A 26,657-nucleotide genomic window follows, 5' to 3' on the forward strand; every position below is an offset into this window, starting at 1 on the left:
CTTAGCTCTAAATATACGTTTGTCAGTTAGTCCTTGTAATTCACAAAGCATTTCTCCAAATACACAATCATATAAAAGGTTTGTAGAGTCTCATATTAGTCTACCAACTAGCTAATCCATCATGTGGTAGAACTCCATTGAGTTATCAGACTTAAAATGCATGTGTTCTAGAATTTTTATTAGAAAAACCATTCCAAGTTGAGAATGGAGATGTCTGAAACTCAGCCTCCCCTCGCAGCAGTGGTTCCTCTGCATCCTGCCTGGCCCACCCTACCCCACCCCACCCCACTGTGCTCCAACAACAGTGCAAACTCCGAGAGAAGTGAGATGGAGTCCTGCTCATGAGGAGGTTTAAACTAAAGACCTTCCCAGGCAAACCTCCAAAGAGGAACAGCGGTGGATATGAGGGTTGCATGAACTCTCAAAGCAAAGTGGCAGGATATTTAGAAAATATGAGGAGAGGCAGAGCAGTGAAGGGAAAAGACTTATATTTCATATTTGGTAGTGAGCTGCAGTCTAGTCAAAGTTACAGGTTTTCCAGTAGTCATGTATGGATGTAAGAGTTGGACTATAAAGAAAGCTGACCGCCGAACAATTGATGCTTTTGAACTCTGGTGTTGGAGAAGACTCTTGAGAGTCCCTTGGACTGCAAGGAGATCAAACCAGTCCATCCTAAAGGAGATCAGTCCTGAATATTCATTAGCAAGACTGATGCTGAAGCTGAAGCTCCAATACTTTGGCCACCTGATACAAAGAACTAACTCATTGGAAAAGACCCTGATGCTAGGAAAGACTGAAGGCAGGAGGAGAAGGGGATGACAGAGGATGAAACGATTGGATGGCCATCATCGAGTCGATGGACATGAGTTTGAGCAACCTCCAGGAGTTGGTGAAGGACAGGGAAGCCTGGCGTGCTACAGTCCATGGGGTTGCAAGGAGTTAGACATGACTGAGCAACTGAATTGAAGAGAACTGAGTGAACTGTAGGCTGATTCCAAATCATAGCCCCACATAGATTCTAATGCTAAATAATGACACTCTGTATGCCATGCCAGAGAAGGAAATGGCAACCCATTCCAGTATTCTTGCCTGGAGAATCCCAGGGACAGAGGAGCCTGGTGGGCTGCCATGTATGGGGTCGTACAGAGCCAGACACGACTGAAGAGACTTAGCAGCAGCAGTATGCCATGCCATTTCACCACCATGATCACACAGATAATGGAGATAATACTGATTGCACATACTTTTTCTTTTTTTTGACCACTGTGCAGCACATGGGATCTTGTGTCCCTAACCAGGGCTCAAACCGATGCCCCCTGCAGTGGAAACATCCAGTCGTAACCACTGGGCCTCCAGGGAAGTCCCTGTGTATACATTTTGAGAACTCAAAATAATAGAGGGTAAATTCTTCCCTGTACCATGCTTTCAAGTTCACAAAACACTTCACCACCCATTGTTACCTGAGGTCCTCACAACAACCTGGTGAGTTAGGATAGATATTAACATATCCATTCTACCCTTGTAGAAATTGATCATGAGAGTTTAAACTCTCTAGCCACGCAGCACACAATTTAATTTGTGGAAACAGGACCCAAAATTCAGTCTTTTTGAATCACCCTAGGTGAGTCTGCAAAAAGGAAAAGAGAAATAAAAATTGCTCCAGGCGAGAGAAACAGCAAAACGTATCACAATGCGGAAGCAAATATGATCTTCTTCTGAGCATTTCTTACTTTTTGCCTTACTTATCCCTTCCCAAATCATGAGTCCTGAGATGAAGGTTACCTCAGGGATGGCAGGAATGTAGTTTGCTGACTACAAAGGACATGTACACATTTCTTTTCAAAGTCCAGATCTTTTCAAACCAAAGTAACTTCAGGTAGTCCAGGGATGTTCACAGTAATATTTAATTCCTACACATTGGATGTTAAAGTGTGTTAGTCACCCAGTCATGTCCAACTCTTTGCAACCCCACGGACTGTAGCCCATCAGGCTCCTCTGCCCAAGGGATTCTCCAGGCAAGAATATTGCAGTGGGTTGCCTTTACCTTCTCCAGAGGATCTTCCTGACCCAGGGATTGAACCCAGGTCTCCTGCATTGCAGGTGGATTCTTCACCATCTGAGCCACCTGGGAGGCACTTTTATTTATCCACAAGATGATCCCTTCTTTCATGACAGACACTCAGGACAGAAATACTTCCCATAATACTGTCTTGCTTTGCTTCTAAGAATCGAATAACTCTTTAAGAAGTCTCTGAGGCTCTGTCAGGCTCTGAGGTGGCATGCAGATCATTTATCTGGCTACAGGGAAGAAGAAGTGGGCTACTCTTCTCCCAGAGTTAGACAATTCCAGTTAGAGTAGGTCCAGGTTGTGAAAGACCCGCCAGTCCACCATCCCTGCCACCCTATTCTCCTACTAACATCCCAGAAGCCCCTCCATACATCACACCATGAAAACAGAGGGGGTTGCAGAGTGCCTGGGATGTACAAGCATGAACTCCACTAGCCAGCCTCACAGATAACTGCTATTCTAATGCCCAGCCCAGAGTACATTATAATGATTGGTGATACATAAAGTGGTAGTGATGACTTGTTTTATTTTACTCCCTATAAAGAATGACAAAGAATCTGTATATGAGTTGGGGCGGGACTGGAGACTGGTATATGGGAAGGGGGGAGAAAATACTCACCAGTGATTTTTGCCCTGCTTCCTAAGGCTTTTTTACACTTCAGATGGACTGACCTGAGGCATAAAACATATGAGTGGAAGCTTAGAAGGGTACCTGTTTGGTTTAACTCAAATTCATTCCATCAATACCTTTCTAAGAGGGGGGGGCAAATTTTGACTCATGTGCCTCTTATTCTCCAGCTTCTGCTCTTCAGGGGGTGGTCTTGGTAGAACAGAGTGACCCCACATTTCTGGGGTGTCATGTACTGCAACCTGAATCTGGAGCCAGAAATCATAGACTCTGCATTTGCTATTTATTAGCCATGTGATCTTAGCTGGGCTCATAAGCCAGAATTTCTGCAACTATGAAAATAATCATTGTTATGGAAATGAAATAAAGTATATGAAAAAATTTTTGAAAACTTTAAAATGCCCTTCATGTGTAACACATCCACTCACTTCACAAATGCGTCTCCATCTAGGTGAACGTAACAAATAACCAACATCCTCCCTTGTATAAGTTTATAACTAGAATTTCTAAGAAGATATAAGCTGTTTTCATGAGGAAGAAAAAAATGAAGTGGGCACTCAAACAGTTATCTAGCAAAATGAGACCATGGAAAGGGTAACTCAGTCTGTTCTAGGCACGGAGGGGAAGGAAGGTTTGTGTTAACGTGGTTTGATTTAATATCGCGCACGTCAGTCACTGTAATCACAGTGCCAGGACTGACACAGGAATGCCCTGCTGTTGAAAATCTCATAATGAAGAAGAGAACAGGACTTCACCAGTCGCCCCCCCACCCCGCCCCTAGAAGAGTTTTCCATCATTTCATTAAAAGAGAAAAAAAAAAACCTACCACATCTGCTCAATAGGGTGACTGGCTCCTGAACAGGCAAGAGATTATTTCCAAACACATTCTTTCCTTGCTTTTCCATCCCCATGGGACCCTGCTATCATTCCCGGCCTCCTGAAACCCCGTGGCTGCAGCCTCCATCTTACTGAGCAGATTTTCAAGCAAAGTCTCCTTGTTGCCGTGCCTGCCTTCCGGAGCTGCCGGCCTGCCTGTCGGGGGTTCCAGGGCTGAATTTATTTCCCACATCTTGGACGCACAGCTCTCTCGCCACCCTCCCTCTTTCCCCTCAAGCCCTCGCTCCCCTCCCCACTCATTCCTAAATCCTACAGCCATGACAGAAATAAATTAGCTAGAGGTACAGGTCACACCTTGGAGAGCAGTGAACATTCTGTGGGAAATCAATAGAGAAGATGGGATTCTCAAACAGCTGAAGCAGAAGGAATGATGCATTGACGGCTATACATAAACCAAACAAAGGAGCCTGAGAGCGGCCTGCCAGGGAGGGGCGGGTGCTCTGTGCGTTCATTCATCCCAACACCTGAACCCAAGACAGCACCGCGGAAAAGACGCATCCCAGACACCTGTGCGTCTGCAGCTTTTTGCCTCGGGGATGCTAAAGGTGGCTCTGCCAGTATTTGTGAAAATTAGAAACGATGTTCAGATCGTGAATGCTAATGCTGGGGGCCCCCTGGACGGCCCTAAGCAGAGTGTGTGAGATCTGTATCTATTCCAGGAAGACCTCTCTCTGGCCACTGACAGCAAAGCCTGGGAGGGATCACCTAGATTGTTAACTAAGGAAATAATTCCTAAAACCTGAAGGGTGATGCAACAGAATAAGTTTTAGGCTCTCTCGGACCTGGGTTCCAGTCCTAGCCTCACCACTCGGCAGCAAAAGGATCTTAAGAAAGTCACTTTTATAAGATGCCAACATGAGATCTACCTTAGAGGCAACTAAGAGGATTAACTGGATAATACACATAAATAGGCATAGAATGGATGCTAGTTATTTTTCCTCCCTCCCTCAGCCTGATTATTGAGTAGCTTTTCCACTGCTCTTGAGTTCTGCAAGTCTTTTCACCACAGATCGCTCACAAAGGTGAGGGCTGATGAAAATTTAATCTGAGAGAAAGTTCAGGGTCCACCAAAAATAGGAGGCTCAGAAGGGCTTTTGGTGTCTCCACATATCAGCTACTAAATGCCACCCCAAATAAATAGCCTATGTTAAAGTGACATGTTTGCTATGTGAGCACACTGTCAAAACAAAACCCTATGCCTAAGTACCTCGTGGAGAGAAATTCTAAAATTTCCATTGCTCTGTTCCAAGAGCCTATTTTTCTCCTGTATCTGTTCCCTTATTTTTTTTTACTTCCACAAACTGCATTTATTGAATGATATTATTCTCTTTTTCTTCTCAGTTTGAGCCTAACCTTCTTCCTCATATGCAGCTGAATTTCAGTAATGAAACACTTTCAGTGTCTCAGCCCTCACCATTATCTAAGAGACTGAATTTTTTATATTCTCAATTTTGTAATTGCACTAAAATAGCTTCCCTTGCAGCTCAGTTGGTAAAGAAACGGCCTGCAATGCAGGAGACCCAGGTTCAACCCCTCGGTCGGGAAGATTCCCTAGAGAAGAAAATGGCAACTCACTCTGGTATTCTTGCCTGGAGAATCCCATGGACAGACGAGCCTGGCAGGCTACAGTTCATGGTGTCGCAAAGAGTTGGACACGACTTAGTGACTAAACTATCACCACCATACATAATACAAATGCTACCATCTTTACTGTTTTTTAATATACAGTTTAGTAACACTAAGCACATTGACATTATTGTGCAACCATCACCACGATCCATCTCCAAAAATTTCCATCTTCCCCAACTGAAGCTCTTGTACCCATTAAAGAAAAACTGGCCGTTTTCTCCTATCCAAGCCCCTGGCAACCACCATTCTACTTTGTCTCTATGCATTTGACTTTGGCAGGGACCTCCGGTAAGTGGAATCATATAACAGAGGCATACCCCATTTTCTTAGTTTTATTGTGCTTCAGTTTACTGGGTCCCACAGATACATCGTGTTATTTATAAATAGAGGGTTTGTAACAACCGTGCCTCGAGTAAGTCTGCTGGCACCATTTTCCCAACAGCATTTATTCACTTAATGCCTCTGTCACATTTTGGTGACTCTCACAGTATTTCACTTTTTATTTATGACCATATTCAATATTTGTTGCAGTGATCTGTGATCAGAGATCTCTGATGTTACTACTGTAACTGTTTGGAGGTGCCACCAAGGGCACCTAAATAAGAGGCAAATTTAACCAATAAACCTCCTATCCCTTCTGACTGCTTCACCAACCAGCTGGTCCCCAATCTCACACTGTCTTGTTGTGTGTGTTTGTGTGAGTTGCTCAGTCGTGTCCAACTATTTGTGACCCCTTGGACTGTAGCCTGCCAGGCTCCTCTGTCCATGGAATTCTCCAGGCAAGAATACTGGAGTGGGTTGTCATTCCCTTCTCCAGGGGATCTTCCCAACCCAGGGATCAAGCCTGGGTCTCCTGCACTGCAGGCAGATTTTTTACTGTCTGAGCCACTGAGAAAGCTCCTATTTCCTGAGACACAACAATACTGAAATTAGGCCAGTTGATAATGCTAGAGTGGGGCCTAAGTGTTCACGGAAGAGTTGCATGTCTCTCACTTTAAATCAAAAACTGGAACTGATTAGGTTTAGTGAGGAAAACATGTCGAAAGCTAAGCGCCTGAGCTTTCCTGGTGGCTCAGTGATAAAGAATCAGCCTGCCAACGCAGGGCACATGGGTTTGCTCCCTGATCCAGGGAGATCCCACATGCTGAGGAGCAGCTAAGCCTGTGCACCACAACTACTGCGCCTGTGCTCCAGAGCCTGGGAGCTATAATTACTGAGCCCACGGGCCACAACTACTGCAGTCCAAGTGCCCGAGAGCCTGTGCTTCCACAGGGGAAGCCACTGCAATGAGAAACTCATGCACTGCAACTAGAGAGCAGCCCCTGCTCGCCACAACCACACAGCAATGAAGACCCATCACAGCCAAAAAGAAATAAATAAAATTATTATTAAAAAAAAAGAGCTAAGCCCCTTGTGTCCAAGTTAGCCACGTTGCAAATGCAAAGTAAACATTCTTGAAGGAAATTAAAAGAGCTAGTAAAGTGAACAACAAATGATAAGAAAGTGAAACAGCCTTATGGCTGGTTTAAAGAAAGTTTTAGTGGTTTGGACAGAATATCAAACCAGTCACAACATTCCTTTAAGCCAAAGCCTCATCCAGAGAAAGGCCTTAATTCTCTTCAATTTTATGAAGGCTGAGAGAAGTGAAGATGCTGCAGAAGAAAAACTTGAAGCTAGCAAAGTGTGATTCATGAGGTTTAAGGCAATAAGGTAAGTCCATAATCTCAAAGTATGTTACAAGATGAAGGAACAAATGCTGACACAGAAACTGAAGCAAGTGATCCAGAAGATCTAGCTAAGACAATTAATAAAGATAGCTACAATACACAACAGATTTTCAATGCAGACAAAACAGCCTTCTCTTGGAAGAAAGTCATCTAGGACTTTCATAGCTACAGAGGAGAAGTCAATGCCTGGCGTTAAAGCTTCAAAGGACAGGCTGATTCTCTTGTTAGGGACAAATGCAGCTGGTGAACTTAAGTTGAAGCCAGTGCTCATTTACTGTTCTGAAAATCCCAGGACTCTAAGAATTATGTCAATTCTACTCTTCCTGTGCTCTTTAAATGGAACAAGAAGACTGGATGAGAGAACATGTCTGTATTGTCATTTACTGAAAATTTTAAGCCCACTTTTGAGAACTACTGCTCAGGAAAAATATTCCTTTTGAAATATTACTGCTCATTGACTACATACCTGATCACCCCAGAGCTCTGAGGGAGATGTGCAATGAGATTGGTGTTGTTTTCATGCCTGTTCATGCAAAATCCATTCTGCAGCCCATGGATCAAGGAGTCATTTTGACTTTCAAGTCTTTTTATATAAGATATACATTTCATAAAGCTATAGCTGCCATAGATAGTAATTCCTCTGATGGATCTGGACAAAGTAAATTGAATACCTTTTGGAATGGAAAAAATGCCATAAACAGCATCTGTAATTTATGGGAAGAGGTCAAAATATCAACACTAATAGGAGTTTAGAAGAAGTTGATTCCAACCCTCCTGGATGACTTTGAGGGGATCTAGACTTCAGTGGAGGAAGTAATTGAAGATGTGGTAGAAAGGGCAGGCGAACTAGAATCAGATGTGGAGCCTAAAGATGTGAACGAATTGCTGTAATATGATAACAGCATTTTCAGGGATGATGAGCTGCTTCCTGTGGATGAGCAAAAAAATAAAAATGGATGCTTAAGATGATATCTACTCCTGGTACAGATGTGGTGAAGACTGTTGAAATGACAATAAAGGATTTAAAACATTACATAAATTTAGATGCTAAAATAGCTGCAGGGTTTGAGAGAACTGACTCCAATTTTGAAAGGAGTTCTACTGTGGGTAAAATATTATCAAACAGCATTGCATACTACATGCAGTACTGATGAAAGGAAGAGTCAGTCTATGTGACATACTTCACTGTTGTCTTAATTTTAATAAATTGCCACAGCCACCCCAATCTTCAGAACTACACCCTGATCACTTAGCAGCCATCGCAGTTTCCACCAGCAAAAAGATTACGACTTACTGGACAATCAGATGCAGCTTAGCATTTTTTAGAAATATTTTTAATTAAGATATGCACACTGTTTTTAGACATAATACTATCTCGCAGTTAATAAACTATAGTATAAATATAACTTTCATATGCTCTAGGAAACCAAAAACATTTGCGACTTGCTCTATTGCTATCATCACTTTACTGCAGTGGTCTGGAACCTAATATCCAGTATCACTGAGGTATGCCTATACTTGTCTCTCTGTCCGATTTGTTTCACTTAGCATAATGTCTTCAAGGTTCATCCATGCAGTAGCATGTGTCAGAATTTCCACCTCTTTTTTAGATTGAATAATATTCTATTGTGTGTATATACTGTTTTCTGTTTATCCACTCATCTGCTGATGGTCACTGGGGTTGCTTCCACCATTTGGCTCCTGTGAATAAAACTGCTGTGAACATGGCTATACAAATATCTCTTTGAGATCCTGCTTTTACTTATTTTGGTTATACACTCAGAAATGGAGTTGCTGTATCATATGGTAATTCTAGAGCTTCCCTAGTGGCTCAATGACAAAGAACTTGCCTGCCAATGCAGGAGACGTGGGTTCAATCCCTGGGTTGGGAAGATCCCCTGGAAAAGGAAATGGCAACCCACTCCAGTATTCTTTCCTGGAAAATCCCATGGACAGAAGAGCCTGGCAGGCTACCATCCATGGAATCGCAAAAGAGTCAACTATGACTTAGTGATTAAACAACAACAACAATGGTAATTCTATGTTTAACTTTTTGAGAAACTGCCATACTGTTTCCATAGCAGCTGTACCATTTTACATTTCTACCAAAAGTGCACATGGTTCCAATTTCTCCACATCCTTGCCAACACTTGTCATTTTTGTTAAAGTAGCCACCCTAATGGATGTAGTGGTTCTCCCATCTTCTCAGAGAGTTTGGGGGAAATATGCATGTGTCAACAATTTGTCTGGTATGCTGACTTGCTGTTAATTTCTAGTTTGCATACAGGAACTTCTTATGCTCAAACAAATGTTGCTCTGGCTACATTTTCTATATAGTCTTCCTGTCTTTTCAAAGTCTTCTGTCTTCTACTAATTTAGGAAATGTAGTGTTAATTTGGGCAATTAAAAAGACTTCAGGGGAAGGAAAGGAAACGTCCATCAATAGATGAATGGACAAAGAAACTGTGAGACACGCACACACGGAATACAACTCAGCCATAAAAAAGAATGAGATTTTGCCATTTGGGACAAGGATGGATCTAGAGGGTATTATACTAAGTGAAGTAACTCAAATAAATACCAGGTGCTTTCACTTACATGAGTAATCTAAAAAACAAAAAATAAATGAACAAACAAAACAGAAAGAGACTCATAGATACGGAGAACTGGTGATTTCCAGAGAAGAGAGGGGTTGGGGTATGGGTGAAATAAGTGAAGGGGAATAAAAGGCACAAAGTTCCAGCCACGAAACAAATAATTCATGAGAAAGTAATATACAGGATAGGGAACATAATCAATTATATAATAACTTTAAATGGTAACAAATGGTAACTAGACTTGGCATGGTGATCAGATCACAATGTATACAAATGTCAAATCACTATTTTGTACACCTGAAATTAATGCAACGTTGTTATGTCAACTCTATTTCATTGTTGTTTAAAAAAATAGTTTTTAGTCCTCTGATTCAAAGCAATTTGTCTAGCTCCATTAGTCATGCCACCTACCATTTAAGTAAGTGAGGCAGAAAGGCTTTATAGAAGCAAAAAAGTGAAACACTAGAACTCTGAGATAACAGCCAGGGGATAGGTGTAAAACAGATGCTTGCATAGCAGCCTACATTCTTCTAAATCACTTTAACCTTTGATCTTCCCACCTGAAGGAATTCCTGCTTACATTCCACTTTTCCGATGTGAAAACTGAGGCGCTGTGAAGTGAAATAATTGACTCCAAGCCACACAGCTGGAAGATTTCAGGGTCAGGACCCAAATCCCAGTCATGTCGCTTCCATCCTGTTTTAAACTACATGATGCTACCTAATAATGACTGAGGTCTTCATTTCTGAAGCTGCAAAATTTTAAGGATCTAACTATAGGCAGGGGGTGGGGGATAATTTCTATCTGTTGTTCAACAGCTACCCAAAGGCAGACAGTGCACAGAGCATGAAGCACTGTCTCTTCCTGGGACCAGACTTGCCCAGCTCTGGACAACTCATGTTGATGGATCCAGAATTAGACAAGAAACAGGCATCCTCCATCTAAGAAGCTTGGAGAAGTACTACTCAATAGCCAAGTCTACTAGACCACAGTCATCTTTTTTCCACCTAAAATGCGTTGTGGACGCTTTCTGATTACACAAGACAAGGTATGCCCAGTTGTTCAATTACATGAACCCTTTTCGCCATGTGCAGCTGAACCTGGGTATGCACAGGGTATCAGTTCCAGGAATCCCCACCTTCCCACGGGTACCAAAATCCATACATGCAGACTTCCCTGTTGGTCCAGTGGCTAAGACTCTGCACTCCCAATGCAGGGGGCATGGGTTTAATCTCTGGTAGGAGAACTAAGACCCTGCATGTAGCAACTAAGAGTTCACAGGCTGCAACTAAAGTGTCCTGCAAGCTGCAACTAAGACCCAGCACAGCCACATAACTAACTAAATAAATATTATTTTTTTAAAAATCCACACATGTTTAAGCCTTATGTACAATAGGGTAGTATAGTTGACCCTGGCAGACAATCCCTGGTTGGTTGAAACTGAGGATGCCAGACATGCAGATACAGAGGACCAACCATATACTTCTCCCCTCAGGGCAGATTTACTCCTCTTTAAGCTTCCCGTGGATATTGTGAACTTTGAAGACTGTTGGTAAAATAAAATCTAGTGTTGGGTACATAACAGCTGCTCAAGAAATTGAGACCCACCTACCCCATCCCCTGGGAGTGACCTTCCCTTTCCAGTAAGGACAAGTGGCTGAAGGCCATGGCGAGGCATCTGAAGGAGAATACAACTAAAGAACTTAAGAGGATTACACCTCTACTCATCCTCCTCTGCTCCCGCAGCCTGCTTCATGCTTCTGCTTCTCCACACCTGTTTTGTTAGTCTGTGCTTCCCTTCACACGCACCATCTATTCAGCTAGACTGAACATGTTCTGAGGGAAATGGCCCTGCCCTCCACTGCATTTGGCAGCCCTGTGATGGTGGACTTGGGGCTTCCCAGGTCAGTGGTAAAGAATCTGCCTACAATACAGGTGATGCAGGTGATGTGAGTTCGATCCCTGGGTCAGAAAGAACCCCTGGAGGAGGAAATGGCAATCCACTCCAATATTCCTGCCTGGTTCTGGCGGGCTACAGTCTATGGGGTTGCAAAAAGTTGAACACGAATGAGCACGCACCCGTGCCATGATGGTGGATTTACATTTCTCTATCCAGAGAATACTCAATGAGAAAGCATTGGCCTGGTCAGAAACAAGCCTTTGAGTTCTCTAGGGGGATCTTGATAACACAATGCCAAGGGTAATCCCAGGAGCTTCAGGATCCAGATAATCCATCAGTGTAAACATCCGAGTTGGTGCTATTCAGAAGGACCAAGAAAAACAAACTCATGACAATTCTGTGGCTTGCCTGTATGTGTGCCTTCCCTCATTTTTCTATACCTACCAGACCCATGGTCTGAGAATAACTCAAACTATCCATTCTTCCCTTCATAGAAGATTCCTCCCATGCTAGGAGCCTGCACTTGAAGGCCCTCAGAGATAACTAGATGTGACCCAACAGCACTGATCCTCCTGGACAATGACCTGCCTCCAGCCTGTCCCTGAACAGAGACCAAGGAGACCCCTGCTCTTGTCTCAGGTATCTCCTTGGGCCATCCAGCACAGTTTGAGTTTTCAATATGCTTAACTCGCCTGATGGTGCAAACTCACCATCACAACCATCCTGAGGATGCTGATTGAAAGTGAAAATGTTAGTTGTTCAGTCCTAACTGACTCTTCACAACCCCATGGACTGTAGCCCACAAGATTCCTCTACCCGAGGAATTCTCCAAGCAAGAATACTGGAGTGGATTGCCATTTCCTTCTCCTGGGGATCTTTCCAACCCAGGGATCAAACCCAGGTCTCCTGCACTGCAGGCAGATTTTTTACCTTCTGAGCCACCAGGGATTGGGAATCCCAATCAGAAGAGCTGACACTTAGCTTGGGTAACACAGAACACACACAACAATGATAGAGCGTGCACCCTTCAAAACACTGGAAGGTTTACTCTGCGTGAAGCATCATCTCATAGAATCCTCATGGCCAACCCTGTGCTAGATACCCCCAATCTACATACAAGGAAACAGAGACACAAAGAAACTCAGGAAAGTCTGTACACATTAAGACCATGTGATACAAACTAAGCCCATGTACCAAAGCCAACTACTGAGTCCTAGAGTCTGTGCTCCACAACGTGCCAGCGCAACAAGAAGCCCATGCACCGCAACTAGAGAAAGCCCCACACAGCAAAAAACCCAGCACAGACAAAAATAAATAAAACGGATAATTTTAAAAGGCCACGTGCTTTGTCATTACTCCATATGGCACACACCTAGAGGTCCCACAGTCAGGATTCAAAGCCAGCTCCCCAATGCCCTGAGTGTGACTGTGGGTGATGGTACATAGCTTTTCCAGCCTGAATTTCCTCCTTCACTATGGGACTAACAATAAAGTTCCTGCCACTACCACTCATCTTACATTCATGAATCATGGAACTCCTCCTATTGTATTATCCCTACACCTCAGGAAGTCCAGAGGGTCCCATCTATATTCGGGATGGTCTAGAACTTCAGACCCTGAGTTGGGCAACCTGAATTCCCATCCTCTTCCTGACCTCAGATGGCAAGTCACTCAATCTTTTGATGTTTATCATTTGTCAAAGGAAAATGTCAACACTGGCCTGATCTGTTGTAATGAGTAGTGTTGAAGGTAAGATAAAAGGAAAGAGGCAAAAGATCCCTGAAAGGTTTGCAAGCACTTCTCCAATTTAAGAAACCATCCTAGTAAGGGATTCAGTTAGAGAAAATATTGCACAAAATAACTACCATCATCTAAAATGTCCAAGTGAATGGGGAAACTGAGTCTAAGATACAGAAACTCAGCCCAGACTGCTCTTGATTATTGCATAGGCAGAGCCTTGAACCAGAGCTTGAGGGCTCTGGCTGCTGGTTCTAACACGGCCACTGCTCTGGATGAGCCACTAGGCTTCACTGTGAAATAAGGATATGATGCTTGCCTTCCCCAAGCCCAGAAGGTAGGGTGTGGGCAGGATACAGAAACACTCAAAGCATTTGAGACAAGAAAACCTCTAGAAAGTCAATTATATGCATTTTTTTCAACGTGATGTCAGACTTTTTCTTTTTTTCTCCCACTCACTTTCCCTTGTCACAGTCTAAATTTTATCCAGATGTGAACATGAAGAGGCCTGTCTTTGTTTGCTCTCTGCCTCTATGCATACCCTTTCATTTTCCTTTGTGCCTCAATAGGTTTCCATACTATTCTTTAGAACACAGGCCATGAAAAGGGGAACAAAGTTGCAGAGGGATGCAGGGGAGTCAGGAAAAAAGGAGGTATAGAATGCTCCAGAATGTGTGTTTCCTCTCTCTTAACACAGACAGAGGCAAGACAAGAGAGGGTCCTTGAGTCCAGACAAATGCCATCAGCCATGCAAAGCCTCCCAGGCAGCACTGTCCCAGAGCCCACAGTGCAAGTGGCGTGCACGCGTACACATACACACATACACACACAGACACACACACACTTTCATGGAAAACTGTGCTCTCTCATCCCAGAAAGGATTTGTTGTTTCAATTAAACCCATCAAGATCTACACCACATGTTAGGGGAGAAAGGAAAAACCAAATCAAGCCTGAATTACTTTGTCCATCTCCTTGGGGATCGATCTATATCAAATAAACCACCATCTATGCATTGGAGAGGCTTTTACTTATGAAAAACAGAGGCAGGTGCAGAGTGGCAGCAATGGTACTAAATCAAAACCCTGAGAGCAGAAGAAAGTGGATTGAGATGCATCCACTTAGCTCCTCTACTTATGTCGAAATCGCAGGACAGGGAGCAAGCAGATCACGGCCCTGGTGGGGTCTGGCTTCTTCGTCCTCGTCTCCCTGACGTCCCTTCCCTCTGAGTTTGCTCACTGCTTCAGCTGCCCAGTGAGAACAGATGGACAGAAGTTAAAAGAACAAGGTCAGCCCATCAACTAAAGTCTTATTTCACATGCTGCCCCACCTCTATCATCCCTTTCTAGGACATAAAGATGGAGAATGAAGGGCAGAGGTGCTAATGCATTTGATTTCCTATGAAACTGTGGTCTTTTCATTTACATCCCCTGAATAGCTGGCTAGTCTGATTTACACATTGATAATATGTGATGCTTTGTATTCCAGCAAATATTTAATCCCTGACTGATCAATAATCCCTGTCTGGCTGTTCTTTTTTTGAAAAGAAATAAATCCCCTTTTTACTCTTAAAATTCTTGAATAAAATTAAACTGCTTTAGCCCAGGATGCACTGTTCCTACATGAAGCCATGTGGTTTCATAACCTCAGTCCTCGGATGTTTTAAGGGGCTGCCTTTGCCAACTTGCTATTTCTGAGATCCCAACAGCTCTCTAATTTGAGTTTTCTGTGTCATCCATTGATATTAAAGTCTGATCTGTCCTTTTTTAATTAAAAATGTAAAATTATTAACCAAAATCAGTGAGTATATAGCAGGCAATATTTTTGCATTTACTTCTTATTTTCACCGAGAAGGTCTTGACTTTAATTCCTTCATTACAAACCTGTTTCTGCCTTTCTAAATACTCTTTCCCTCCAAAACTATATTTTAAAAAAAAAGTTCCACTCCTACACAAATTCTAAAATAAAATCTGTACTCCTTTCCCCTTTTCTCAGCATTAAGAATTGAACATTACAAAAAATACACATTAAACATAGAAAGAGGTGGCTCTCCTCTCTGTAAGGGGCTCCCAGTGCAGCCTCAAAGCCCACCAAAAGTTCCAAAAACAACAGCAACGGAAAACAAACTCTCTTTCATCTTTGGCAGCAACAAAAGCAATAACTTTCACCAAACCAACCCACGCCAAGAATTAATATAACACAGAACACATCCACATTCAGACCATTATGGCTACATCAGCTTACCACAATATTTGTTTGAAAAACACATAATTTGCGGTAGAGAGAGAGAACCTCTAATACAAAAAAGAGGTTCTTTCAAATGCAAATGAACCAAAAGACATATCTTCCCTGTGTTTGGAAAATCGCTCCAACATATGAAAAACATACTTTTTGTGTGGAAAAGAAATTTTTTTTGATGTACACCCACTTAGTTGAAAAGGCAATTAAATTTGCTGTAGATTACCTTAACAGTTGAGAAAAGTTTAACTTCTGGCTCCAGAAGTCCTAAGGACTTTATTAGCAGACCTAAGTAGTCTTCTGTTCCCAGGTAGCAAAGTTTCTTTTCTTCTCCACTGAAATGCTCGTGTGAACACTGAAGGACATTGTATTACTGAACTGATCAGAAAAAGATATTGTTTCCAATCTTCTGGCAGGAAGAAAACAGAGAGAGAAAAGAAAGAGAAAGAAAGAAAGGGAAGAAAGAGAGAGAAAAGCAGGGCAAAATGCAGTCTAATCGAGCATTCTTCCTTGTGGAAAAAAAAAAAGTAAATCCAGGATTCTGGACCGGGTTCAAACATAGCTTGACAGGCTACAGGAGAATTTACACTGAGCATGCTTAGCCCCGCACGGCTTGCATGAGACGCACTTAATGAATATTACTTCCTTCCCACTGGCTATTCCTGCTGGAAGTCCACACCCACTCCGCTTTCAGAAGTCAGGAATTTAGCTCCAGCCAAAGTCCAGAAAACACGCTTATGCGGAGACAAGGCCTCACCGATCCATAAACTTTCAGGTTATGACCTGCAGGTCAGTTTGACAAATAGAACATGAAGGTGAATTTTTTTTCTGCCCTTGGTTGTGTTCCCAGCTTTGTGCCTGTCCTAAAGTGCAGTTCCCCTGGAGAAAAGAGAAATTGCTTTTTTTCTAAAGAACACCACGTCTTAAACGCCAGTGTAAAGGCCTTTCCAGATGAAGCTTCCAAACCCAGATTAGAATAAAGGTCATCTGTATATCAGAACACACTGTGACAATGCTCGGACTTTCAGGAATTTTTCTTTTTTTAATTTCTACCCTAAATGTATTCTTTCTGATAACTTATACATCATGTCTTTCTAAAATGGTATACTGGCCAGTAGACAGTGTTAAAATATGTTCAAAATTCAGATTTAATCTATCCTGCTGCCCAGGTCATACTTTAAGGAAAAAAAGGTTTTAATTTTCAAACAATGCTTTCCCTTTCTCTAAATCCCTTTGTCATGTTTAATGATGGGAGGCCTGAGATTCTGAAAAAATGTAAAAATGGACTATTTCTCTGACAGTCCAAGAAGGCAGGATTCTTACCCTGCAAATGAAAAGGGTTGAAGACAGAGAACTTAATATAGACAGCATAGTAATGAAAGGGTATTTTATATTTAAAATAATCATAATAATAAAATATCTTTTGTTTTCTTCTGACATTTTCAGGGTACCATTAATGGGTTTCTGGGCTTTATCAAATTACAAATTTAAATATGATTAAATACTCATTTGGAATTAAAGTACTTATTTGCCTAGACACACACACATACACACCAATTTGTATCTGAAAAGAAATGACATCACAGAGGATGAAAAGCAATAAAAATTTACTAAGTGTGCAGGGAAATATGATGCACCCAGCCTCTAATACAAAGCCTGCCTAACTATAACTGATTTCATGGATTAACACAAGGGGCTTCTGTATACCTTATGAGTAAACCCATTGCTTCTTCATACCTGTAACATTTTTAGCAGCCACTGAACTGCTAGGACGTAGTTCCTTACATAAGAGCCTTGCAGCATAAACTATCTCCTTGCCTGCTGTTGAATGAACAAAATTTCCTCAGACACATTTTCCTTCCTGTAATTATGAAGTCTGGAGTGAGTACAGACTCACTACGAGGGATGACGGGGGTGTTTTATTTGTTTTAGGCTTTGCCTAAGGGAAAAATAAGATTTAGCCCCCTGTTCCAAGTGTGTTTATTTGTCCCCTGTTACAGAGCAAACTAAGTTCCCAGCATGGACTTCTCTGCTTGCTTGGTGGTAAAGAATCTGCCTGCAAGGCAGGAGACATGGGTTCGATCGCTGCGTCGGGAAGATCCCCCTGAAAAAGGCAATGGGAACCCACTCCAGTATTCTTGCCTGGGAAAGAATGAGGAGCCTGGCGGGCTACAATCCATGGGTTTGCAAACAGTCAGACATGACTTAGCAACCAAACAGCAAAGTTCCCAGCAGTTCGATGAAGCCTAGGAGAAACGGAATTTCAAAATATGTAATAGGGCTTCCCTGGTGGCTCAGTGGTAAAGAATCTGCCTGCCAATGCAGGAGACATGGGTTTGATCCCTCACCCAGGAAGACTCCACATGCTGTGGAGCAACTCAGCCTGTGAGCCACAACTGTTGAGGCTTTGCCCAAGGGAAAAATAAGGTGTAGCCCCCTGTTCCAAGTGTGTTTATTCGTCCTGGTACAGAGAAAACTAAGTTTCCAGCACGGCTACCACGTTGAGCCTGTGCTCCAGAGCCTGTGAGCCAGAATGTGCCACGACCACTGAAGTCTGCATACCCCAGAGCCTGCGCTCTGCAACGAGAGAAGCCAGCGCAACGAGGAGCCCACACACCGCAACTAGAGAGTAGCCCTGCTCTTCTTAACTAGAGAAAAGCCAGTGTAGCAACAAAGACTCAGCGGAGCTAAAAGTCAATCATTTTTTTTTTTATAAAAAAGATGAAATAATCTCATCGCCTGCCAAACAGTAAAATAGGAAGGACACTTGTTCATTTGACCCAAAGAGATGGACTAGTGATCAGAGAGGCCCCACAACACGGAGATGAGGGACCCTCGATCAAGGTTGGTGCTCTGACCTTAGACAGCCAGGCCTCCCTGCCATCATGGTACAGTAGGTTTGTTTATTTGTTTGTCTTCTCCCATGAGAATGAGCACTCATCTTGAATTTAAGGGTGCTGTTGACAGAAACAGTCACGCATTTTTCAGCTTGAACTTTAAGACAATTCTATGCAAAGCTATGATAGTTTTTACAATGACAGCACACTCGTCCATTTAATTGAAAGAACATTTACTCATCTGGGCCCTAGAAATTGCGTAGTGGCTGAGATGGACATGGTTCCTCCCCTGGGGGAGCTTACAATTCTGGTGAAAGTATAAAATAAATAACCATGTAAACTAATAAATATGAACGTAAGCAAAGGGAAGGAATCAAAGGGAAATGACGAGAAAGAATAAGTTATGAAAACCATGGTGGGTGGGTGGCTGGATGGGTGTGTGTCAGGGCTTGAAGCCACAAAACCAGGGAAATGGGAGGCATATTTGGAAAACTAATTATTTGCCAATCTAATTAAAAGAGAAGGGTGGTACCTTTAGCAGAAATCAGGAAATGTGGAGAAAGAAAATCATGTCTAATTTATGGTTAGCTCAAATATTTACTGGATTGAGTATGTTGAGTTTAAGGGTTATAAGGATATCCAGCCTACACTACTATTTTATTCAGAAACTATGTGTAACTATTAGTAGGAACCTGATTACAGTTTCTTAAGTACCCACAGCTTTGTTTTTCTCTCATTTAAATGAAATTTGGAGGTTGACAGTCCAAAACTTGGCCACTTTGTAATTTTTTTGTCTACCATCCTCAATGCACACTGCTCCTGCTTTGGTTTGCTTTATAGTCCAACATAGCTGCTGGAACGCCAACCATCACATCTGCTTTCCAGAATTTAGAAAGAAGCAGGGGTGAAGTAAAAAGTAAAACTGACTACTGTAACAAACTACCTCAAATTTAGTGACTTCAAAAATATAAACACATTACCTTAAGTTTTATAAGCTAAAAATCTGACCTGGTCTCTTTTGCGTATCATTAAAGTGTCAGAAGAGGAGCATTTCCTTCTAGCCTATAGGAGGGAACCTATTTCCTTGTCTTTTCCATCTTCTGGAGGCCACTGCATTCCTTGGTTTTGGGCCCCTTCCTCTACTGGGGTTGAGTCCTTCTTATGTTGCATTACTCTAAACTCTTCCCTCTCTTTCACTTTTTGGGATCCATGAAATTACATTGGGTGCACCTGGATAATCTAGGATGGAGCTGATAAGCAAAACTCTATCTGCAACTTTATTTATTTTTTTATCTGCAACTTGAATCCTTCTTTTCCATGTAAGGTAATATATTCAAAGGCCCAGGGATTAGGACCTGGACATCTTTGGGGAACATCAGCCTGCTTTCTATACTTGCCTTCAGCTGATTTACCTATCTTCAGCTGATTTACCTATCTCAATATAGATTTCTCAAAAGCTTTATCCAATGTCTTTCTCTTATATCAGTGGCCCCTTCTTTGACAATATTGCAGCCTTTCCTAAGCAATGAGGAAGGATAGATGTTGGATAGGCAATTGGCAGCTTCTGACAGAAATACCTAGAATTTGAAGCCAGAACCAAGCCTGGATTATTACAAAAGCATCTTAATCGGTTGGCCTTGTTCTAGACTGTATGGTATGTGAGCCACTGCAAGTTTAATCTTTCTAAATCACATATGATTAAGACAATTGGTGTTTTTAAATCTCCATCACTTACCTATTTTCTATGAGACAAGTCAAATGCCTTAGCTAGATGCATAGGGCTTTTCATATGCTAACCCTTAATTATCTTTTCAGATTAATTTCTACCACTTGCTCTAACTCCAACAACCCTTCAGCCCCTCAGGAACCTACACTTTGTTGGTCCCGCCACTTTTTCACTATCCTTACCCTAACTTTTCTCTTGACCAAGGCATGGGCAACCATCAAGAGTCCTCCCTCTGTGCACACCCTCAGTTCTCCTGATCCTCTCTCAAGTCACCGTACCCGCAGAGCAGAGCGGATGCCGTGGTGGCCTGGGAGAATCAGTTCTGAAGGCGCCAGTACAGTACCCAAGCCTGGGGGTGCGGGGGGGATTTGCTGCTGAGGGCTCACAGATGAGTCTCTCCCTGAGCACTGTCCTCAGCCAAGGGGAGCCACTTCTCCAAGGCTAGACCCCATCCCTGAGACAGCCCACATCCTGATCGGTCCCTGAGCAGGCACAAAAGCCAGGCCCCCTTGGCCACATTTGGAACAATACTGCCAGTTCTCTGGCAAGAGCACCACACTCCTACCTCCCTCTGCCCCATCCTGCTACCCTCACTGCTTTACAGGTATTTCTCCCAAGAACATCCCCCAAAGCTCCCTACATGCACATATCTAACTCCAAGAGTGTTTCAAGAAACTAAACCTAGAGCTACCATATGACCTGGCAATCCCAGTCCTGGGCATATATCTGGAGAAAAACATGGTTCAGAGAGATACATGTACCCCAGTGTTTATTGCAGCACCATGTACAATACTCAAGACATGGAAGCAACCTAAATGTCCATTGACAAAGGAATGAATAAAGAAGATGCTCTGTGTGTGTGTATACATACATACACATATGGCTGTCCTGGTGGCTCAGTCAGTAAAGAATCCGCCTGTAACACAAGAGACATAAAAGACATGGCTTCGATCCCTGGCTCAGGAAGAGCCCCTGGAGAAGGAAGTGGCAGCCCCGCTCCAGTATCCTTGCCTGGAGAATCCCATGGACAGAGGAGCCTGGCAGGCTATAGTCCATGGGGTCGCAAAGAGTTGGACACAACTGAGTGACTAACACACACACATAAAACATATATATTACACACACACACACATAAACACACAATGGAATATTACTACACAGCTATAAAAAAAAGAATGAAAAATAATGCCCTATGCAGCAAATGAACGGATTGGAGATTATGATACTAAGCCAGACAGAGAAAGACAAATATCATGATATTGTTTATATGCACAATCTAAAAAAAGTGATACAAATGAACTTATTTACAAGGAATATAAAGAAAATTATACAAATGAACTTATTTACAAAACAGAAACAGACTCAGAGATTTAGAGAATGAATATATGGTGACTGAAGGAAGGGTCGGGGGAGGGACAGATTGGGAGTGTGGGATTGACATATACACATTGCTATATTTAAAATAACCAGCAAGGACCTACTGTATAGCACAGGCAACTCTACTCAGCATTCTGCAATAACCTAAACCAGAAAAGAATTTGAAGAAGAATACATGTTTATGTGTAATTGTATCACCTTGCTCTACACCTGAACCTAACACAACATTGTCAATCGACTATATTCTAATATAAAATTTTAAAAAAATTTTTAAGAAATTCTGACCCAAGACAATTGGTCCCATGAGTTCTTGGAAACAGACTCTAAAATAAATTTTGCAGCCAGATCACCCACCAGCTAGCTGGCACTGAAGACCCCATCACTGGGATGAGAGGTATGAGTAGCTCCCGGCATGCTCCCACGGTACAACTGTTGTAACTTCCATCAGCGGTAAACTGGATACGTTGCTGGTGTAATGAAATGCACTAGGAAGGATATCTCAGGAACATGAAAGACACAGACCATGAAGTTGAATAGCTGTTGTTGGGGGTTACTGACGCGAGGAATGACAGTGAAAGGCTGTGGGTGATTAATCATCAATTAAAGGTTAAGTGTGAAAGTCAGTAGGCCTCTTCAGATGTATTTAAAGAGAACTTCTCTTTTGCAGCTGGAGAAAAAGAAAGCTGAGGACCAGGGCAACTTAATGATAGCTGTAGCAGAATTCCAGAGGAGGGTGCATTCTCAGTCCCTGGGGAGCTGCTACTCCACAATTAGGAAGGAATGGAACCCTGAGTCTGGGGACAGGGACATGTGTGGTGATGAACTTGAAAATCTAGAATCTCCAGATACCCATGGACCTCCTAGATCTGCAGCAGTGGCCCACTCTTCCTTGTTAAAAGCTGGCATTTGTGCCTTTATAAGAACATTTATGCCTTTTTTAGGTCTTGGTTTTACAAAAGAATATGTTCCACCTCTTGAAGGACTGCATGGAGATGGTTAATAAAAGACCGGTTCTTACTAATCCTGAGGGAAAGATGATGTGCAGCCAACAAGGAAGTTGCTTAATTCATAGAACCCAAAGAAATCAAGTGTGTATCCTAGAAAACTGAAGGTAGTCACTCCAATTAAGAGTAAAAATCTTTTGGACAAATCCAGAACCCATTGCTTGAAATACAGGCTGATTTCTCATGAAGAAAATGTATGGAATAAAGCAAGTATTTGTTGTTTTTCAGTCGCTCAGTTATGTCCGACTCTTTGCAACCCCACGGACTGTAGCACGCCAGGCTTTCCTGTCCTTCACCATCTCCTGGAACTTGCTCAAAGTCATGTCCATTGAGTCAGTGATGCCATCCAACCATCTAGTCCTCTGTCATCCCCTTCTCCTCCTGCCTTCAATCTTTCCCAGCATCAGGGTCTTTTCCAATGAATCGGCTCTTCAGGTGGTCATTGGAACTTCATCATCAGTCCTTCCAATGAATATTCAGGGTTGATTTCTTTTAGGAATGACTAAGTTGATCTCCTTGCTGTCAGCAAGTATATGTGAAAATAATTTTCCCAATCCTTCCAGAAAAACCAAAGTGAAAGAAAGTCATTTATTAAGAAGATGGGAGTAATGAGGCATTTTGAGGACACTGAAATCTGCTATCTTCATGCCACTCTATGAGAGTGGGGGGTTTGAGGACCAGGTAATACATGCAGTCTTGTCCCAGGTCCAAATTACAATGGGTCCACTTATTCGAAGATCCACCCAGTGGTCATTTCTCTGATACCTGAATGTGCAATCAGAATGGACATACTTGATAATTGACAGGATCCACATATGGTTCCTTGGACTGTGGAATATGATTTATCAACTGAGAAACCCAAACGGAATCCTCTAAATCTTATTCTCTGGCTAAGATAATAAATCAAAATTCTCTGGCTAAGATAATAAATCAAAATAGTATTTTATCCCAGGAGGCAGTGTTAGAGATAACTTACCCTAAAGACCTGAAGAATGCAAGGGTGATGGTCCCCATCATATCACATTTCATGCACCACTCTGACTCCTACAAAAACCAGACGGATTGTGATGTATGACGATGATACGCGGCAAATCTGACCAAACAGTAACCCTGGTTGCAGCTACTTTTCCAGATGTGGGATCTTTGCTGGTCACACAGCGTTAAGCACATGATATTTGGATACCCACTTACTTGGCAAATGTGTCTTTTCCTTCTCTATCAAAAGTAGGCTCAGAAAGAGTTTGCGTCCATGTGCAATGGACAAAAAAACACAGACACAAGTTTGCCTTCCCCTTAATACTGTGTAAAAGGACCTGAACACTTTGGACTCTTCACAGAACATCACATTATTCCACTATATTGATGACATCTCATTAGTCCAACTGAGTGGATAAGAACTAGCAAGTACATTATGAAGACGTGTATGACAGTTAGAAATCCAACTTTCAAAGAATGAGAGGACCACGATTCTTACAAAGAATTTGGGCTGAAACACCCTGTCTATATTAAAGCTCATATTATTGTATCATGTACCTTCCACTACGAGGAAGGAAAAAATGCCCGGTAAACCTCTCCACACTCTAGAGGCAGCATATTCCACTCTTGGGATGCTTCTCTGAACCAATTACTGAGCAATATAAAAGTTGTTCAGCTCCAAGTAAGGCCTAGAACAGGAATCAAGACCACACTGCAGGAAGCCAACCACTTGGGCCATATTACCCAGCAGAGTCATAGATTATCTATCATAGGGACTTTACACCAAACTTGGATAAAAGAATCACAACACAAACCCTTAGGCATCTAGAGCAAGGCTATGCTTTCTCTAACAGATAACTTTAATTTATATGACACAATGTTGATTGCATTGCTACTGGACCCTGGTTGAGATAAAGAACTTGACCATTGAACATTAAGAGGCCATGTGGCCAGAACTACCATTATGGGCTAGATCCTGCTAGCCATCTGGAGAGATCTATGTTTTGTAAGGTCCAGAGGACCCAATGGCAATTCGCTGTAAGATGGAAGTGGTCTATCAGGATCAGGCATGAGCAGGACTGCAGGCAAGTACAAGTTGAATAAGCAGAGAGCCCCACCCCCTGTCTTATCCCCATAACTGCACCAATGCCTGTCTCTAAGCTCATACCTATGACTACATGGGGTGCAGGGTCACTCTGGCAGGGGATGAAAAAGTTGAAGTTTGGATCATGGCTGCATCAGTTCAGTTACAAGATAAATGAGGGCTACTGATGTATTGTAGCTTCACTCAAAGGTGACCCACCGATGTAGTATAGCCTCATTCAAAGGTGACACCAAAGACAGAGGTAAGAGAAAGTTCTCCCAATGTGTAGACTTCAGAGGGAGAAGTTGTTAATCTACTTTGTATGGAGAAAGAAGTGGCCTGAGATAAGAATACACATGACCCGTGGGCAGTGATAATGAACGTGGCTTGCTGGTCAGACCTAGGAAGTTTGGAAGATTGTGGACAGGAGCCAGGGGAAGTGAGGTATGAATGGAAGCATGCTCCACTGTGCTGATCAATCGTGTCCGACTCTTTGCAACCCCATTAACTGTAGCCCACCAGGCTCCTCTGTCCACGGAATTTCCCAGGCAAGAATACTGGAGTGGGTTGCCACTTCCTACCCCAGGGGAATATTCCTGATCCAGGGATTGAACACCCATCTCTTGCATCTCCTGCATTGGGAGGCGGATTCTTTACCACTGTGCCACCTGGGAAGCCCCAAGTGGAAGTATGGAAGGATCACAAAGTAAGGAAGTCTTTATTGCTAGCTATGCCCACAAGAGGGCACCCGTCATGGGATAAGCACTAAACAATTAAATGGACCGAATAATTCTCCCAGCCACTGTTAGTAGTCACCCCAGGGCCAGCATAACAGGCTTCTGAATAGAGTAGCTATGGTAATAGAGTTAGAAGCTATTCGTGAAACCCGACAGCATGAAACACCAGTCAGCTATGCCAATCTAGCTACTGATGCTCCCTACTGATGCTGCCAAATGCTCAACTTGCTAGCAACGGAGACTAATACAATAGGCAGCCACTGATGTGGTCCTATCACTAGAGGAGACCAATAAGACATTGGTGGTAAGTTTATTGCACTGAATCTCTTCCATGCTAAAAGGAACAGCAGTTCATTTTCACAGGAAATCCAAACCCAATGTGGATTTGCCTTTCCTCCCCAAAAGACCTTGACCAGCACTACTAACCAATAGTATTTAGAATGTTTGTTCCACTAGCATGAAATGCCACATAACATTGACAATACAAGAAACTTTATTTAAAGCAGATGTGGCAGAAAGCACCTAAACTTAAGATCCCATTATATACTGCACCACTCCACCTATAAAACTGATCAGGCAATAGAAAGACCTTTCAGAAGTGCAGAACTGGCACTAGCTTAGAGATGATACTCTGAAAGGATGAGGGTCTATCCTCTAAGACACAGCACACACCTTAACACAATGACGGCTTTATGATCCCATGTCCTCAGGATGTAGAATGCGTGGGTCTGGGAACCAGGTGGCCTGCTTCCTAGCATCCCAGCGATCCACTTGGGAACATGAGCATCCTGTTGTCACATCAGTGCCCCACAGGTTTAAAGTTCCTCATCCGCAAAATGGAAATCAACAAAGAAACATGTTGCATGCATGTGTACTTAGCTCTTCAGTCACGTGCGACTCTGCAACGCTATAGACTGTAGCCCGCCAGGCTCCTCTGTCCATGGGATTCTCCAGGCAAGAATACTGGACTAGATAGCCATTCCCTTCTCCAGGGGATCTTCCTACCCCAGGGGTTGAACCTGGGTCTCCAGGGTCTCCTGCATTGCAGGTGGATTCTATACAGACTAAGCCAAACTTTAAACTATGTCTGCCACTTGGTCACTTTGAGCGCCCTGTACACAGTACTAGCAGTTGAAGAAAGGTGTCATCAACCTGGTAGAAGAACTTAACCCTGACCATTAGAAGAAGATAGGATGGCTCTTCCATAAGGGTGGAGTGAAAACTGTGTTTGGCAACTAGGTAATCCACTGTGGCATCTCTTGGTACCTCTCTACCCAATTTTGATGGTAAACGGACAAATGCAACAGCCAAATCCTGAGAATGGGTTGGTTACCATGGGCTCAGACACCTCGTGTATAAAAACTAGGTGAGCCATCTAGATACGCAGGGGGGCCAGCCAAAGAAAGAGAGAATCTAGAATGGGTACAGAATACAGAGATGATGCATATCAGGCACAGCCCCCAAGCCAGTTACAGAGGTGGGATTAGTCCCACTAAC

The 26,657-nt window shown here is 42.8% G+C and overlaps 1 protein-coding gene across 9 annotated transcripts in view; it reads right to left on the bottom strand.

Annotated features, from left to right (window-relative positions):
• LOC122449730 overlaps positions 1-26,657 on the bottom strand; it is a 366,628-nt gene that overhangs the window by 279,122 nt on the left and 60,849 nt on the right. For 2 of the 9 annotated variants that reach the window (XR_006272008.1, XR_006272007.1), the window contains exon 1: positions 15,647-16,038. The exons of 1 other annotated variant lie outside the window; for it this stretch is intronic. The gene's annotated coding sequence lies outside the window, so the exon portion shown is untranslated. Of the gene's footprint in view, positions 1-15,646; positions 16,039-26,657 lie in introns of those variants that run through there. 6 more of the 9 variants (XR_006272005.1, XR_006272006.1, XR_006272009.1 and 3 more) reach the window with 6 other exon arrangements.

This window comes from Cervus canadensis, chromosome 11 (genome assembly GCF_019320065.1).
Source record: "Cervus canadensis isolate Bull #8, Minnesota chromosome 11, ASM1932006v1, whole genome shotgun sequence".
NCBI lineage: Eukaryota > Metazoa > Chordata > Mammalia > Artiodactyla > Cervidae > Cervus > Cervus canadensis.